General features: G+C 45.9%; 1 protein-coding gene across 1 annotated transcript in view; it reads right to left on the reverse strand.

Annotated features, from left to right (window-relative positions):
• Positions 1-14,939, reverse strand: part of Ppargc1a (PPARG coactivator 1 alpha) — a 657,537-nt gene extending 642,598 nt beyond the window's left edge. The window contains exon 1 of the mRNA XM_031342259.1: positions 14,365-14,939. The gene's annotated coding sequence lies outside the window, so the exon portion shown is untranslated. The remainder of the gene's footprint in view (positions 1-14,364) is intronic.
• Positions 14,940-17,145: the final 2,206 nt, after the last annotated feature.

Consider the following 17,145-nt stretch of genomic DNA (forward strand, 5'->3'; position numbering starts at 1 on the left):
CTCTCTCTCTGTCTCTCTCTCTCTCTGTCTGTCTCTCTCTCTCTCACACACACATACACACACACACACACACACACACACACACACACATATACCCCTTGCACTAAGATTTAAGAAAAAACGAGTTCCAACATTTATGAATTAAGACATTACCACAAGACTAGCAAAGGGTTGAGGGCCAAATTCATATTAGCAGTTACCAAAGAAAAAGAAGGAAGAAGAGGAGGAGGAATGGGATTTAAAATCATGAGTGAATATAATTCTCTTGCTGAGTATACCACAAATTTATCACTCTGCCTTAATATTATCTGCCTCTTGCTCTAAGAACCTGTGAGCTACAATCAACCTCAGGCACGATGTCATTAAAACTTATGTTCTCCACTATAAGCTGAACCTTTCACGTCACACCAAAAAAGGATGGAGGAAAACAGCCCTCTTGTGGAAGTGAAAAGTTCACAGAGGGATATCTTCAAGTAAGAGATTTGGTTGCATTCTTTCCGAACTTTATTGAATCATAAAGTCATTAGTTAGATCAAAGTCTAGAACCAAGGAAAGAGATATGTCCACAGCATTGGTGGAAGGAAAGCCACAGTGGTGATTTTGGGATAAGAGGCCAGAAAACTTGGATGACCAGGAATCCTTATCTGGGAAGGAGCCCAATGATGGTCAAGGGGGTCAAGAGTAACAGACAGTGTTTGAAGTTGCAGATGGAGACAGTGAATGGTACAGAGGTTGAGAACAATGTCATTCTTTGGAATAACTGGTCTTTATCCATGGCTTGTACAATGAAGCAAACAGGATGTTGGACTGATGGAAGACTGGTTTTGTGTGTGTGTGTGTGTGTGTGTGTGTGTGTGTGTGTGTGTGTGTGTGTGGACAGATTATAGGAGGGTAAGAGATTATGGTTTTTGTGCCTTGGACAAGATAGCAGTTTAAGCAATGGATCCTGAGATTTGTCACTCATTACCAGGGAATAGGGACAGTGGGTGTTTGAAGAATAGAAAGAAGGGAGAGCGGTTCAGGGATCAGAAATCTTGTAAATAAATGGCCAAGGAAGCATATGGGAGAGCCTTAAGGCTATCATCTGGTGTGGTTATAATGGAGTCTGAGGTTCCAAAAGCAGAGGTATTCTGAAGGATGGGGCTAGGGTAGCATGATGGGGCTGCCTGCAGTGTTGCAACTGTGATAGTCCTCCACATGAGGATGCTAAAGACCACCACGGAGTATCAGAGGAAACAAGACCAGCAAGTAGGTGAGCTCTCAGGAGCAGGGGAAGCATCTGGGAGATGAGAAACTAGCTGGGAAGAGAGTAAGATGCGGCATGTGTATGGGGGTAGCCATACAACTTTCTGCCCTGGAACCTGTATACACAGATCCCTTTGGGGTCATATATCAGATATCCTGCATATCAGATATTTATGTTACTACTCATAATTGCTATATCAAGTAGCAACAAAATAATGTTATTTATGGTTGGGGGTCACCACAACATGAGGAACTGTGCTAAAGAGATGCAGCACTGGGAAAGTTGAGAAGCACTGCTCTAGGCCTGAAGGGTGTGAAGAAATGAGCAGTCCCTGTCCCTTCCCCCTCTGTCCTTTCTTAAGGAAGAATCAGACTGTAGCAAAGGTGAGATGTGGAGAAGGGGAGTTAGCTTTGAAAAGACAAGATCCAACAAAGTTGGAACTGCCAACTGATGACAGAAGAGGAACATGCAGCACCATGGCCATGTCTGCACCACGTGGACACATTTCATTTTGTTTAAAAATTTTATTTTCACAGAAATATTTATGGTGTACCATGGTTGAGTCCAGTCTACACAAGAAACATGATGCATTCCTGTATTCTGCAAGGGTGGTCTTAGACTTTCCTGGGAATGGTGTAAGAACCTGACTGGGAGCCCAGGCTGACTTCTTTCCAGTGTAAGAAGCTCAGTGACTAGAAAGGCATTTTCTGTGCGCCTCAGTGGAACTAAGCTGGTAGGTGTGTCAGAACTATGGATTGAAGAGCATCAAGGTCCTGCCTGATAACCAGGGTCAAAGCTCCCCACCATTGGCTTGAATGCCATATGGTCCAATAGCTGAGTTTGCAGAATCTATGTAAGAGAAAGATCTTTTCTGGAATGAATTGTGACCTTTGGACTGATATGGCAACTAAAAAAGGTTTGAGTTTTCAATAGGTAGAGAATATTCTGGAAAAAGAGAGTCCATTTTAAAACAGCCACCATTTGGTACTCTGGCACATAGCTGCTGGGGTGAGCTGATTTTTCTTCATGGAGAGACAGCAATCACAAAGTCTTGACGTTTTGTGTGCTCTTTATCCAAGACTTTCTATTACTGTACATTGTCCTAAAGTAGGAATTAAGATGTGCATCATCTAGTATTAACTCATGACACCTAAATACCTAATGGTACAGGAAGATTAAGCAAATGGTATTATAATTATGCAATAGAGTATCTAACAGGCACATATGACACAGAGGGATATGAAGCAGCATATGGAAAATGGGCTAAAAAAATCAAGTTATAAAAACATTTACAAGTAATGCCTAGAGAAAAAGTTGGGGCTGGTGAAATAAGTTGTCCTCTGTCAGCCATGCACACACTATAGTACATGTACCCACACACTTATACACAACACAGAAATAAATAAAGACTGGGAAAATTTGCATTGAAATGTGGTCTGTAACTCTCTTTAAGTGTTCAATTAAGAGTGGTTTTGATTTTCTTTTTTTTCTGATTTTTTTTCTAAGAAAAAATCCAAAACAAAACAATTATCATGAGATACATATCTATAAAGAAAAAATGTCTTTAATCATTTTTCCAGATATAGTTTGCAACAATGGTACTCAGGGAAACAAAGTTTAAATATATATTTAAGTTATCCAGGAAAATATAGAGACATATTCTCTATAAATTAGAATGCAGAGAGAGAGAGAGAGAGAGAGAGAGAGAGAGAGAGAGAGATCCTAGATCCAAGAGAAAAACTCTGCTCTTCAGAAAATGTCCTTATGTGGAGGCACTTAGAAGAATCTTCTTTCTCTCCCTCTAGCTCTTGGTCTTCTTAATTCATAATTGTGTGCCATGAGATGATCATGTCTCTAGGTTAATAGAGTGAGTTCCAGGTTACTTCTCTCATAAATGACCAGTAGAATGTTAGTTAGCACCTATCCTGTGCCTTTTGCTGTATTTAATGTTGCAAATGATGTGGGATGTCAAAGCTGAGACACATCAAAATACACAGGCACACACACACACACACACACACACACACACACGCACGCACACACACACACACCAATATAAAAAAATTAAGACATTTATAAATCAATTGGCAAAAGTCTGTAGCTATTTTTACTCTAAGTATAAAGGACATAAACAAACTAGTAACAACTCACATTCAAACAATGCTTAATATTTATACACTGTTGGGGTTTTTTATTGCATTTTTGAAATAGGGTCTTGCTGAGGAGCCCTAGCTGGCTTGGAACTTGCTATTAGAACACGTAGTGATCCTCCTGCCTCAGCTTCCCAACTCCTGGGATTTCAAGTTTGATCCATCACACCTTGACTCAAAACTTTCTTAAATATGGTCTATTCCTACGTAAACGATTAAAAAAAATCTCTAGAAAGGGAATATTTGAATATTTTCAACCAATCTCACATTGCAGAGCAATTTCTAATTACTTTATTTAAGCAGCTAAGTGATGCTTGGGGAAGACTCTTTAGCCTGTGATGACCTCAATAAAAGCTACAGGAGGGGATACTTAGAGAGGCCGTAACTGGTTATACAGACAATGAAGAGATTCAATAAGGCTGACTCCCAGGCCCCACAATGCAAGTGTTAAATGTCACTGTAAACAAGCACTCTAACATAACTCCCTGAATAAGTAGCCAGTATGGTTCTTTAACACTTCTTCTGTCCCTGGGCCTGGACTCAAGGCTAACAGACCTTCTTTTCATAGGCATATTCTTATTCCATTATGAGAATGACCATGAGAGAGAACCACTTACATTTCACAAACATGCTCCAAATAATCTTCATAGTGGACTATACTGATATAGCGAGCGGAAGGATCAGTAAGACCAAGTTTTTGAAAAATAAATATTTATTTGTAATACATGTAAACACTGTTCTTTAGGACCAGTGAAATCGGGGGAGATAATTTTTAAACTATTACTATCAGGGTCAGAAAAATCAATTAGCAATGGAGTCTTACTTCTTAAACCCATAAGAATAGCCCATAATACTTTGACAAGTTTTTTTTTTTTTCTGAGATGATTCCAGCCCTATTTGTGATGTTTTGGACTCTTTTCTTCAAAGCCCTGTAACCCTTTTAGGTTGACATCATGCAAAGCAAGGCGTCAAGGATTTCATTAGCAGAGCTGCACGGGCCTCAGAGTGTGTCCCCTGACTTCTGATACTATTTCACTCTCTAGCTTGGGTGACTAATTTTAATCTCATAAAAAGTTTAGCAATCCATTGAAGTGCAATAAAACCTTAAAATAAAGCTTTACATTTGACTTACTAATTAAACTGTTCTTTTGACGTTGTCAAGCGAGCAGATTTCAATGGTGCAGAGATCTTAAGTTTCACCCAAGTTTGAAAGCTTGTTTGCTTGCTGGCTGGCTGGTGCGAGAAAGGACAATGTGTCAAAGGACTCCCCAGTCTGGCTCACAAGATCCCAACTGCGCCATCTCCTTCCCTTTGCTAAGGAAGAGTTCAGCAGGGGTCTACTGATAAATCAATCAACCCAAAGAAGGCCCAAGTTCACACGGAAGAGTGCCCCCCTGTCCATTTCCATTTAAAAGTTCATGATGACCAGATGAGAGATGATAATTAGATGGTAGGTACTTATATAGATAGGTAGATATGTGACCGACAGTTATACATAGACATGAATAAATGGTAAACAAAGGAAGATACATGTATTATATATGGATAGATGTGTCTATATGCTTTATATATAGACATATGTAATGCAAGTGGCATTATCTATCTATGCATCTATCTCGTGTATACATACTATAGGCAAATGAATGTATGTGTGTGTGTACCCAATATGTGGATCTTGCCGTGACAGGCCAGTATAATTTATTGAGAATCTACTGTGTCCTAAACTCTCTGCTGTAGGTATCCCATAGAGTGAGAAGACCTATCTTAACCATGCCCTGAAGAGTTCTCAGCACAGAATTTCCAGGTCTGTAGTCTCTCTGAACCCTCACCAACTGTGCTGAGGCTGAGTGTCCTCTCTTCTGCCCTGCCCTGCACATTGAAAGCTTGGTGACTGAGCCGCCTCACAGCGCTCACCTCACAAGCCCTCCAACTTCTAGAGACTTTTTTCCGATTCCCTCCTGCAGTTCCTGCGGCTTCACGCAAAGCATCTTTCCCAGCATCTGCTCATTCCCGTCATTAGATACATTCTTGTGTGTATATAATGCACCACTGATTTGTTTCAGACTAAATCGTGGGAATCTAAAAATAAAGAGATGTTGAACATATTTCTCTGCATATTAACTTTAAAGAAATGGATTAATCTTTTAGAAATAATCAAAAATGAATGATCCACTCAGTGTGTAGCAGTTGCCAAAGAGCGTGGAGATGTAACCCTCCCCTGATTCTCACTTATCCCCTTACACTCTCTGAGTGTATTAAGCATAGACTTTATACTTTTTCATTTTAGAAATTAAGAAGTACGAGTGAGCCTATGGTAACCCAACCATGCTCTTCCCTGGGGACAAGTTAATAGAAACAGAATTCATTTGTTCTCCAAGTCAGATTCCCATTTTCAAAAATGACATCGCAGAATTGACTTCATCTTCCCAAGCAATGGAACACAGAGATATAAAGTAACACACATAAAGGGGGAAAAAAGTTGTTTTCTGATATCTCGGCCATGTCTCCAGCACATGCATGCTGCCTGCTATAGGAGGGGGATAGTGAGGGGCAAGGAACATGGAGAGCCATGGCTTTCACTCCAATGAAGCTTCCTTGGTAGAACGTGCACATAAGGAGTTACAATCCAGAGAGAAAACATTAAGGGTGGAAGTGAGGGTCTGAGAAAGTCAAATCAGAACATGATTAACCTGTGTGAGAGGTCACATAAAAGGGTCTTCCTTCAGCCTGTGATCACCCACTCCCATCTCTACTGCGACCACCTCTTCTCTCCCCTGCTGCAACCTGAAAATGCATCAGCCAGCCCTTGGATAGTCATCTGTCACCAAAGATTGGTGACACAATTCACTATTTTCCTATTACTCAGGAAGGGTTACAAGTAAAGTAAAGGAAGTATATGTTCTGGGTATACCATGAAATAATGAGGCATAAAGCAGCTTATAAAATGTAGTCATCTCCTGCCAGTTCCATCTCAGTAGAGGGAGCACTACAGCCAACTGGGTGGGAACAATTACCAAATTGTCAATGGAATTCAATAAACGTTGTTTTAAAAAAACTAATTATTTGTTACAATAACCAGCTACTCGTGCCACTTTGTATTTGGAGGTTTGTAAACTACTTCCATTTGAAACGTAATTGATTCCATTTTTATCATTTGTTCAAGTTTATGTGGTTGTTCTCCTCCTAAGAGATGATAACATCTATTTTCAGCAAATTATACATTATAATTCCTCATTCAAAAGCTGTAACGGAAAACAAAATGCTAATTTATGCTGTAAACGAAACTACGGAATCATAATCACTCATTGTTAACATTAGGGACAAACCGCTACTGGAAATAATAAATTGGAATAAAATGTGGTTAAGGTTGCTGCTGGGTCTCCTTCCTTCTCCTTCCTGACTTTTCCCAGCAAGTTTGGCTCCTAAGGCTATTTCCCTCAAGAGATTTTTAGGGTGCCTTGTTGTCTTCTGGTATAGACCAGACATTCCCTTTATCTTTAGCTATTACCTGCAGCTCAATTTCAAATGTACAGGAAGACGAGCTCACAAAGCAATCAGAAGTGCGCTCTACAGAGGGAGGGCAGCATATTAGAGCCACACACCTGCTTCTCCACATTTCATTAAGTCTCTGTTCCTGCATCTCCCTACACTTCAGCCATCTTCCCCCTACCTCACCCCAGGTCCCCTCTGTACTAGGATCCCTCTAAAGTCCTTTCTGGCCAAGGGAAGCCTTCTCTCAATGCAAGCTCCTCTTCTGCCTAAGTAAATTCACCAAAGAAATAAACAATTGCACACAAGCCCAGTTACATTCCATAAATCACATTGATTCTTATTAACAAAAAAAGGGAGTGAGGGATAGATCAGGCAACTCATTCCAGAAAGGCACTGGGCTTTGTTTAAACAAGCATCTTTGGGAGAAAAGATTGTAACATAGGGTAATGGCATTTTCCTCTTTTCTTCGTTTTTAAAACATATTATAGTGCGAACAAAATGGGAAGATTTAAATACAAGTATTATATCAAAAGTGTGAATTCTTTGAAGGGACCAAAAAGTCACACCGTCTCGGAGAGTGAGTCACGTTTCTGCTGCCCTTTGATTTAATGCCATCTGCTGCACACATTTACCTCTTTGCTGGCAAGGTGTGATCATTGATTTCCTATGGTCTCTTGGAAGGGAGTTCTGCTTCCTTGATGATGACTACAAAGGGGAGGTGACCCCATTCTCATTCCAATGCAAACCCTGCACTTTTATATTTCCACTAGGGCCACAGGAACAGTGAAGCCAGCAAGAAAGATCCTCTCTGTATTGCTGCTGACATCAAATGTCATTTCTCCCCTTCCCACAACTACAGTGTGGAAGAACATGATATAAGGACCCAACCAGGAAAAGGCACAAAAGGTTCATGATGGACAGGAATGTTAGGTGCCCAACTCCTTACAGAAGACTCCTGGAAAAACATGGGGTGATGAGAAAAGCAACTATCAGTCTGAATTGAAAATATAACCAAACTAATATGAGCTCATGTATAAAAGGGACATGAATACATGCCTAAATGTGTATATATGCATGTGTGTGTGTGTGTGTGTGTGTGTGAGAGAGAGAGAGAGAGAGAGAGAGAGAGTTTTAATGTATCTGAGAAACTGTAAAATTATTCTATTTGATTCAGGAATTTGACCAATCTAAAGACTGTCTGTTTCTCTGGCCGAATAAACTATCCAAATCAAATAAAATAATAAACTCAAGTATCTAGCAAAGTCCATCACCAAGAGAGAAAAAGCATCAGGTGGTTATGGTTGGCTCCACCAAAACAGACAACTTCACCCCAAAGAATTCTATGTACAATATAAAAAAGAAAAGAAAAAGAGGGCTGGGGGTGGGGGTAGACTAGTTAGCAATGTCAATGCTGAGCTGTTCAAACAGCAACTTCAGCACCCACATAAAAATCTCCAAACTGGGAGGCAGAAACAGGAGGAAGGGTCACTGGGGCCTGCTGGCCAGGCAGATTAGCTGAATTGGTGAGCTCTAGGTTCAGGGAGTGACCCTGACTCAAAAGAATAAGGTAAGAGTAGCTGAGGAAAATGCTTGGCATCAACCTCTGGCCTCCCCCATGCCTGTGTACATACCTGCACATACATTTGTGTAAGCACACATGAACATGTACATGTGCATACTACACACAAAACAAAAAAAGTAAGAAGAGAGAGAAAGGTGTGAAGATTTGGGCAAGCAAAGGAGATGTTCACTATTTGTAAAGGCAAATAAATGGCATCACCAGAGACATGCAAGGAACAGATGTGTAGCCTCACAGTGCCCTTGGGTTGCAGAGAGGAATGGATAAAGTGGACAAAGTAAGAGGAAGCTGGCCTCTGGCTGCCAAACCAGTCCCCACTACTTGCTCCTAACTAGCACTCAGTTCTGTCTTATTTGCATTCTCTGTATAATGGGAATTACAAGACAAGGCTCTACCCCGTGTTGTTATGGAGACTAAAAGAGCCATACATGTGTAAAGTATTTGAAATAGCATTAAAAAAAAATAGTAGTCACCACCAAAATCCTTTGATCCCACATTTATAGAAATTTATAAAAGGTGCAGAATATTTTCAAACCAAAGCTACCAGAAGGAAGCTCATCTTACAGGAAGACCACAACAAACCTATGTATGTCAGGACAAGCCTTTCTTTTCATTACTGTGTATTGTGTCACATATGTGCAAACAGACATACATCATACATGGATGAATATGCACATGTGTGCATGTAGATGCTAAAGACAGCCTCGGGTATCACGCTCATGAGTACCATCATTACCACTGTCAATACTGTTCCCGAGTTCACTCACTAAGCTGAACTGGCTGTCTAGTGAGCCCCAGGCATCTTCCTGTCTCTGCATCCCCAGCATGTCACCATGCCTGCGATGTTTATGTGGGTGCTGGAGATGGAAGTAGATTCCTCCAAGTTGCAGGCCTTGGATACATCCCTATGGATCTAAACACTGTTGTCCCTTTAAGAATTGTGGAATAGCCAGAAAGAAAACATACATATATTCAATTCTACCTGGTGTTTCCTGCTTTGTCTATTTCTATTCCTGGAACCAATGCTTCCTGGAATGCCAAGCTTCTCCTACTCCTCTCCTACCAAAAACAAAAGGCCGACAGACGTGTCCAACAACTTACTTGCCTATCTCCTGTAATGAGCCTGGATTAAAACTTCTACCTCGCTAGACAAGATAGAGTGCAAAGAGCCACAGCACTGAGTAGGGAAAACCATAGAGCCGAATTCAACAGGAAACCTGCCTGCTCTGCAAAGACACATCCGGGTTGTTCTTCCTGGGAGGCCATTTTCTATTGAAAGCCCAGAGGCTGATGGTGCAGGAGGCAAAGGAAAGTTAAAATGCATAGTCACACCAGATAGTGATGCGTCTTTCACAAACTTGGGGTTAGGCTACCAGGTAACCAAAGAACTAACTGGCCAATCAGGAGAGGAAAGTCAGATGTCAGGCCTCTGGGACACCCACGCAATCAGCTAATTGGCTTCATTTTTCACTTTCAACTGATTGATTCTGTAGCATACAGACCTGGCCTGCTTCGATCTGGGCTTACATAGTGACAACTAATAAGATGACCCAGGTCCTAAATGCAAGCAGGTAATGGCCACGGCAGAGGATGGAGCCTGAACGCTTAAACAACTCCAGGGGAGAAGCCCAGGCTGAAAGGCAAAACATAAAAAGAGAAAGCTGAGTGTTGGAAGCTTGCTCTACTGCCATCCCTAGGCGTGAAACTGTAAATTAAAGAACGGGCTGCCGTCTGCTGCACTGAGCCAAAGCAGACACATCTCACAGATACACTTTAATTGGGGGTTTCATTCTATGAGGCAGGTTCCTCCTCAGCAGATGCTCCCCCCCCCAACACTCTACTCCTGCCCACACACACACTTGTGGTTTGTTTTGCACATTGGAAAGCCCATGCAAAATACCTGCAGCATGGTCTCAGAAACAGGATGGAATCTCCCAGTTTTTAAATGGTAACAGATGTAGTTTCGGCTCTAATACACATTAGGAGCTCTCCCTCTCTCTCTCTCTCTTTCTCTCTCTCTCTCTCTCTCTCTCTCTCTCTCTCTCTCAAAAAAAAAAAAAAATCAACAAGCCACCCCCTCCAGCTTCAATAAATGTCACAGAATAACTAAAATTCTTCCCTTCGACAATGATCCGTAACTGGAGTATTTTTAATGTCTCTTTATTTGCTTGTTTTTGTTTGCCTGGTTTTTAGAAGTGAATAAATGACTTGCTACTTTCCAGATTTTCCATCTCGTCCTATTTTTCCACCCCTTGTTTATAAGGAATGGTGTCATAATCGTGCTTCTTGTGAAAGCGAAAGAAATCAAACTGCCTCGTGATTCCAGGAAAGGAGGTTCTTAGTAGACATGCCTGCCTGCTATTGATGTTGTAAAAAGGTTCCTTTTACATGGTATTAGATGTTGAGAGCACATCATATTGATCTAGAAATAAAAAGCTTGATTTTTTTTTAGTACAGCCAACCCTTACCTTCATAAGCACTTTATAACACTAAGGAGAGGTTTTATTTTTAATTGAGGTAAACAAATTATACTTGAAGAACGTTGCTATTTTTAGGGAATGAAGGGTTTGTAAGCTTTTTGGCAGCAATTCAGGTAAAATCATGAATAAGTCTCACTCTTTCAAATTTGGCCCAGACCTCTCTCCCCATGTCAGCGCTGCCTGAATCCTGGGATAAGATTTGAAACTATTGCCTTTGTTTTTCTCCTTGTTCTTCCGTAGGAACAGTTGCAAGCAGTTTTCGTAGTCATTTGTCCATGCTCAAGATGCTGAAAGGGCAAACTGGAGCTCAGCAAGGCCTAATGCATATGCTGTATAATTCTCCTTCTTTGAAAATGGTGGTGGTGGCTGAGCCGGAAACCGCAAGTCTCGGTAAGGCACTGCTCGCCAGCACTTCCCACCGACAAGCAGATCTTGGGTAGTGACCGCCCCTTCCTCTAACAATGCACGTCTTTCGTTTGTTTCTGCACTTTATCTTAAAGTTCATACCGTACCGCTGGTGGAAGAAATCAATACTTCAAATCATCTGCTTTCCCCGCCATCCAATTTCTCTGCACTCAGGTTAGCTCGCTCCCCAGTACCAGTCTGTGAGCTAATCACCCTCCACAGAGCAGCACCAGCTGCTTTTTCAGAAATTCTTGCCATTTTCTTAGCAACGCGAGTACCCCTTTCTAGAAGAAAGATGTTGTCTTTGGGGGAGATGCTTTTTCCTAATCAAGTTAAACTAACTTTACCCAAAGAGAAGCCTATAGTTTGCCTCTTTCGAAAAGGACCCCTCTTCAAGGTTCTCATCTTTTCCAGGTCTCCCAACCTGACCCCAACGAACCTGCCTGGCACCCCCGCCCCCACCCTGACTGACGCCCACCAACTCAGGCTCCCAAGGAGTTTGCACATGACTGCCTATCTTGCGAAACAAGCCCCCCCCCCCCGCCCTTGGCTTTTCCAAGCTCTTGGACTCCTTTTCTATCTCCTTAAAGATGCTGCGAAGCCTCCAGTGGCTCTAGAGCTGCGTTGCTGAGCGCCTGGCGACACCCACCGGGTCTCCCTTCTCTCTTCTTCCCGACGAATGAGCAAGCGGTCGAGTTTCTGCTCCCTGCGGTGGTCAGAGCCACTTGCCCGGAAACTTAGCTTAAAGCATTCAGGTCCAGGACTAAGAGGCGGGGAGCTGCCGAGGAATCCCCTACAGCCCCCGGGGCTGGTGGCGGGTGTGTGCTTCAAGCCTCTGGTCCGCGCCTCGGTCCTCAAAGGCGAGCTGGGGTTGGTTTCTGACTCATCGACAGCCACACGCGCGTCATAGACACACATATAGACACACACACACACACACACACACACACACACACACACACGCATACACACACACTGAGGCGCGCTCACGTAGGCTCCTGGAGACTGGAGTTTGCCAAATCCGAGGGGTCCGTGGCTTTCGGCAAGCACGAGCTTGCCTTGGACAGTGGTGGAGAGAGCACCCGGAGCCTGCCATGCGGGGTGGGGTAGCTGGTAGAAAAGCCGCTCACAACCTGCAGCCAGGGCGCCCCCTTGACCCCAGCCGTGTTCCTCCAGGGTCCCCAACTCCACCAGCAGCGCGACCACCGCGGCAGCTCGGGCAAGTTTCAGATCGCAGGCGGGCCTGCTCTCTCTCCCGCCGTTCTGCGCCCCGCAACCTGCCGGCTGATCTGGGGGCGGCCCGGCGCCCCATCGCAGCGGCGTCCGGCCGGCTGGCGGGATCTTGTGGCCCCGTTCCCGGGCGGTTGAGGCGGCGGGAGCCTTTTGGATCTCCCGAGGGGGTTCTGTTTTATTCACTCGGGCGGCCGCGGCGGGATCCGGAGAGCCCACGCCGAGGAGGCGAGGTCGTCACCTGGCCACTACTACTTTGGCTATTTGTGTCTGGGAGCCGTGGGGGGTGACGAGAGAGTCACGGAGTACATTTTTTCGGTTGTTTGGCTTTAGGGCTTCGGTTTATTTATTTATTTGTTTGTTTGTTTTTAATTTTTTTTCCCTCTACGCGAGCTCACAGGAGCGCGCTGAGATCTGGGCCCCGGAGGGAGCGCGCCAGCGCGGGCAAGCGCGGCGGCCAGCCCCGAGAGCGGCCAGAGGCTGGCAGGCGGGCTCCGGGAGAGAGACGCCGCAGCAGCCTGGAGAGCCGTGCGGGACCGAGCAGTTCCCTTCGGCACCCTCAGCCTCGCGGGCCCGCGCCCTCGGGTGCGCGCTCCACGGAGCCCAAGAACTCCCGGAGCCCTGGCCGGCCCACCGAGTTGGTGCCGCTTTCACCAATGCTCTTCCACCTAGCTTCTGGCCCCAACTTTCCCAAGCCGTACACACACGAGCGCGCGCACAGACACACACACAGACACACACACACACACACACACACACACACACTCCTCCTCCCATCCCTAGACCCCAGCTCCACTTCCCCGTGTAGTTTGAAGATGACAGATGCCTGTAGACTTTCACCAAACAAGCGGTGGGGGCAGCAGACTACAACAGTTATTTAATTAAAAGGAATTTTTTTTCCCTCTAATTCTCCCTCTGGCTCCTGGAATAGCTTTGGCACCCCCCTCCCAGAACCTGAACACAGCCTGTCTCTGTCCAGGTAATCAGCGGCCGGAGGACACCGGTCTCTTTCCACGCCCCCACTTCCCTTATCCACCTCCAGCTTATCCCGGCCCCCCAAGCCACACTGATCCACACACCTACAGGCCGGCAGCGGGGAACGTGCAGGACACGATGCAGCCGGACTGCATTGCACAGTCATCAAAGTTAAGTGTGTGTTTGTGGGGTGCTCGTGCGCGCCCGGGAAGGTGCGGGGTCGGGAGGAGTGGAGCCTCCACTCTGCTTATCACCACCACCCCCATTCCCGCGGGTCAGGGGACGCATCTACTTGAGATTGCAGCCATTTTAGGGAAAGAGGTGGCTCCGGGCCCCAAGGGAGTGGAGGGAGGGACAACGCGTCGCGGGGGGTCTCACAGCTAGGTAGCCTGGGGGCTCAACTGGAGGGCAGGCGAACGCCCGGCGCACAGGGGCGCGGCGCCCGCGGCGACTTGGTGAAGGTTGCGCTCGAGTTCCCTGCTTTTGCCTGGAGTTGTCCGGGGTAACGCGCCAGCTCCTGCCTCTTTCTCGGGTTCCCTCTGGGCTGGGAGGTTTGGGGGCGAGATAGGTGTCCATGGCAAAATGGGCACTGGAGGGACGCGACAGCCCCTGGAGCTGGCGCTATGATGGGGGTATAGAGAAGGGGGAACACCTCTGTCGCCGGTTGGCGCTGACCCAGACAGTGCGACCCACTTGGCCCCCCATCCTCCCCACCCCCTCCCGAGAGTCTGTCTACCCGCCTGGTGCCAAGTGAGCGAGCAGCGGGGGGCACGGGGAGACGCCGCCCGGCACTGAGCCACCCCTTACCTGGTTGGAAGGGGTTTCCCAGGAGGAGCCGTAGTTGTAAAAGAAGGAGGAGAGGAAGGTGTCTTCCGACAGCCCGCAGCCCGCCATGCTCTGGATGCAAATAAAACGAGGAAAGAAAAAAAAACAGGACACACACACACACACAAAGCAACCAAAAATGTTTCCAAATCAAACGAAACCAATAAGGCAGCTGAAATTCTCTCGCAAATAAAGAAAAGGAGGGGGGAAGGGAATGGCCGAGGGGACGGGAACTCTCGGCGATGCTCCCTCTCCGGCTGAGCAGGGATGCTCGGGCTGCCGCCGCCGCCGCCGCTGCCGCCGCCGCCGCCGCCGCTGCTGCCGCCTTCTCAAGACCGTACCTAGAGAGGCTCGTCCTGACTCCGGCAGCCGCCGCCGCCGCCTGTGCCGGCTGCGTGTATGCGCGCGTGTGTGTGCGTGTGCGTGTGTGCGGTGTGTGCGCGCAGAGCGAGAGACCGCAGGGGAGGCGAGAGGGCGAGAGAACGAGCGAGCCGGGATGCAGGGCGCAGAGGCAGAGCAGGCGGGCGGGCGTGTGCGCGCGAGGCTGGGTGCGTGCGTGCGTGTGTGAGTGTGTGAGTGTGTGAGCGCGCGGCCCCGTGTGCGCGCGCGCCTGGGTGTGCGTCTGTTTGGGGAGCTCACCGGAGAGCCGGGGCCATCACGTGGGCTCCCCGACTCCGCCGGCTGCCGGGGACAGCCTGTACTACAGCCCTGGCCACTAAATCAGCCCGCGCCACCAGACCTTTGCAGCCCCTGCGGCCGGCCGGACCTCCTGGTCCTCCCCTCCTGGCTGTGCGCCCCCGAGACGGCAGGGGGCGCAGGTGTTGTCGCGGGCAGGTGGGCGGATGAGGAGAGGACCAGGCCAGGGGAGAGTATGCCGGGGAGATACAAAACACCCCGTTACAACCTGAGCCTTCCTCGAGCCTTCCTCCCACTCTGCTGGAAGATCATTTTCATCTTAATTCCTAAAATTGTCTTCTCATGCAGGGACTCTTCTAGCCACGGGAAAATTGTGTTCACACAGTTGCTATGTCTCGATTTTCTTCCTGTCCGGAGCTACTAGTCCACCCTAACCCCAGCTGTGAGCACAGACAGTCTCACACACACACACACACACACACACACACACACACATTCACCCGCACACGCGCGCGCGCACACACACACACACAGACAGACAAACAGACACACACACACAAACACACACACACACACACACACACACACACCGGTGGCTGCCTTCTCAACCATTCCAAATGCAAATCTACTTATTTCGCCGGTTGCTGTTGTAGGCGAAGTCAGTGCTACATCAAACTAGGCTAGGCTGAGAGGGCTGGAAACTGGATTTAGGGGACAATACTGCCCCAGCAGGAAGAAAGGCTCTGGTCTGGTTTCTGTTGATTTAGCCGTTCAAAACGGAAAACGATTTTGTAGCTTCTGCCCTAAGAGTCAGGCCGCTCGAGTCACAATTCTTTAAAGAGATATAGCCTCTCAAGTCCATTATATATAATAAAAATGTCAATGGATGTAATTTCCCCCCCTCCCCTAGCCAAGGTATTTCAAGACCAATTCTTTGTGTCCCAATAATTGAGTAGCTGAAACTTCTTTTTCCCATGGCAAGATATTCTTTCCTTACTTCTCTTGACTCTTTATATAGATATTTATAGAAAGTAAAATTCAAAAAAAAAAAAAAGGCATATCTGTGTATAGTGTTCTTCCGAGTACTTGATTCCTCTCAGGGAAACATGCAAACCACCTCTTAGCAGTGCATACTGTTTTCTTTCTGAAACTCCTCTTTCTCAGATCAATTTTGTTTTTTCAACAGTTTGCACTTCCTCTTCTAAATTCCCCACGTGAGGCCCAACTCCTCTGTGGAATAAACATTTCCAAAGCAACCCAGTGATGTCACAACCATCGGCTCATGGTTGCAGAAGAGGAATAAAGCAAGAAGAAAGGATCTCTCTAGAAAGAAGGCTCCCTTTTTATTTGCAAACAGAATGGATCCCGAGTTTCTGGATTTGTATACTCCGTGTCTGGCTAAATGCCTGTCTTCTTTTCTTTCCTCTCTCTCTCTCTCTCTCTCTCTTTCTCTCTCTCTCTCTCTCTCTCTTTCTCTCTCAATTGACTTATTACAAGATTGACTTTCTGAGATATGTCTAATGACTTTTAAAAAAAATAGGTCAACATTTTATCTTCTGGGTCCATGAAAAATGACATTTCAAATCCCTTGTCCCTAGATGTACTGACCATTTAAATTTTTAATAGGGAGGGAAAGGGCTGGTGGTTTTCAAAAACAACAAACAAAACAGATGTTGGAAAGAACATTAGGAGATGGAATTTAATGTAGTAACTTCAGAACCAAGTAATGCTAACTGACTGGGCTGCAAAAATGCAACTCTATTCTTTAAAGTATTAGGCCTATGGGAATTCGATTCAGTTCTCCATGACTGATCCCACCCATGTTGACTAGAGGGCCTTCTCTTCTTCCTGGGTATCCTGGCTGAGATGTAGAAGGGACTCTTCATCCTGCTCCTGTTTTAATCTCAATAATGAGGTGCCACCCTACACACATTAAATACAAAGGGACTAGAAGATACAGTTGAGCACAAAGCCTTGAGTTAATTTGGGGCCTTACTTCTTGTTCCCCTCCAGGTAGTGGGAGCTACTTCAGTCTCTGTTATCAGTTTACCTACTTGCTGAACAGATGATGTATTCATCACAAAAACTTTGGAAGGGTATATCTCCATTGTACAGATGGAGAAATGG

This window comes from Mastomys coucha, unplaced genomic scaffold (genome assembly GCF_008632895.1).
Source record: "Mastomys coucha isolate ucsf_1 unplaced genomic scaffold, UCSF_Mcou_1 pScaffold22, whole genome shotgun sequence".
NCBI lineage: Eukaryota > Metazoa > Chordata > Mammalia > Rodentia > Muridae > Mastomys > Mastomys coucha.